This window comes from Glycine max, chromosome 7 (genome assembly GCF_000004515.6).
Source record: "Glycine max cultivar Williams 82 chromosome 7, Glycine_max_v4.0, whole genome shotgun sequence".
Lineage (NCBI taxonomy): Eukaryota > Viridiplantae > Streptophyta > Magnoliopsida > Fabales > Fabaceae > Glycine > Glycine max.
In genome coordinates this window covers 3,693,006-3,694,908 of record NC_038243.2, presented here as the reverse complement: position 1 = coordinate 3,694,908, position 1,903 = coordinate 3,693,006, and positions in this window count along the sequence as shown.

Here is a 1,903-nt window from a genome sequence, read left to right as displayed (position 1 = left end):
ATATAGAATGAATCAAATTATACATATAACTTTAATAGTTATTACATTATTTTATAATTTTAATTGAATAATATTTATTTAAAATTGGTCATTAAATTAAAAGATCATTTCACATATATCATATATATAAAAATTTATATTAATCTAAAATTATTTATTATCTTATTTGTATAGATTAAAATCGATGTAATATATATATTTTAAAATATAGATCATTTGATTATTTTTTGTTGTAATTTAATTTTGACAAAATTTGACACAAATAATCTTAATAATAGATAAATATAATTCAGTGATTAAATAGATAAAAATCATATTTTATATTAAATTATAAAAATAATATAATAATTGTCAAAATTAAACTAATATAATTTAATCTCTTCTCTCACACACACACATATCTTATTTTAATTATTTAATAACGTAAAATAATATATATTAATTGACAATGTATATCCATTAACCTCTATTAAAATTAAAGAAAATAACAAAATTTATAATTATAAAAAAAGAATAAATGATCGATTTAATACTTAAAATTATGTTTTAGTATCACTTTAATCTTTAGATTTAACAAAATTTTGAAAACAAATCTCCAAATTTGTGATTTGTTACTTATTTTTGTTCTAAGTTATATATAAAGTGTAACTAAAACAAAAATAAATTAAGTATTGATATAAATATATGTTTAAAGACTAAAAGATTAAAACTATAGTAAGTGATTAAATTTAATTATTTTTAGATGAAATGAATTGCTTAAGACATTTTTTGTTAAACCTAAAGACAAAAGTTAGAGTGAATTGCATCTTTGGACTAATTATTTACTCTAAAACAATATTTATATACGATATGCTCTTAAATTCATTTATCTTTGTAAAAAAAAAAAAAAATCTAAACAATTGTAAGAAGCCGACATATCATTGGATGTCACGTGATACTATGAAGTAAACTACGTGACACTCAACGAATGCATGTATTTCTTATACGGTAGAGTGTATCAGCTTAACCCCACACAAGTTCTTATACGGTATCCCATACATATATTATTAGTACTCGTGATGCATGGGCTCCATCCACCCAAAATAACTTTTTGTAGTAAATTTTACGTTAAATTGTAATTTTGGACTCGGTTATTTTATAATTTGCAATTTTTTTTCTTTCACAATTTCAACTTTTATATTTTAGAAATTTTTTCATTTTATATATATATTTATTTTAGTTTTATATTTTAATTAATAAATTATTTATTGATATATCTTAAAGGTATATATTAGATATAGAATTCAATTAAAAAAATACATGTAAGATTGAAAAATTGATCAAAATTAAAGATTTTTTAGAATGTAGGGACTCAAATCTCAGAAAAAAAAATCTCGTATAAAAAAAATTATAAGCTAGCTTAAACTTTATTATTTAGGTAGACCAACTTTAATGCATGTTCTTAAATGAAAGACCTTTTTTTTTTATCAGTATATGCAAGAACCGTTTCTTAATTATGTTTTTTGCTTTGAAAAATACTTTTATTTTCATCAATAATGGTAAAAAAAAAATATTTTCTCCATATGTAGATGGCTTTTAAAATCCTGTAAAGAAAATAAAACAGATTTTTCTTAGTTTTCGCTATGTTTCTATAAATATTTGAAAATAAAAATAGGTATAGATTTAAATTTTAATTATTAAAAAAATAAAAATAGAATAATTTTATCAAGTCAAATATATTATAAGATTTTTTACAACATTCATTTTGAGATGCGTATAAAGAAAGTAATTATAAGAATAACCTTTTTAAAAGCACAATACATTTATTCAAATTTTATTCTAAGTAATAATAATTTCAGAAAAATATTAAACAAATTTAAAATTCCTAAAACTACACATTAAAGGGACACCTTTAAACGATTGA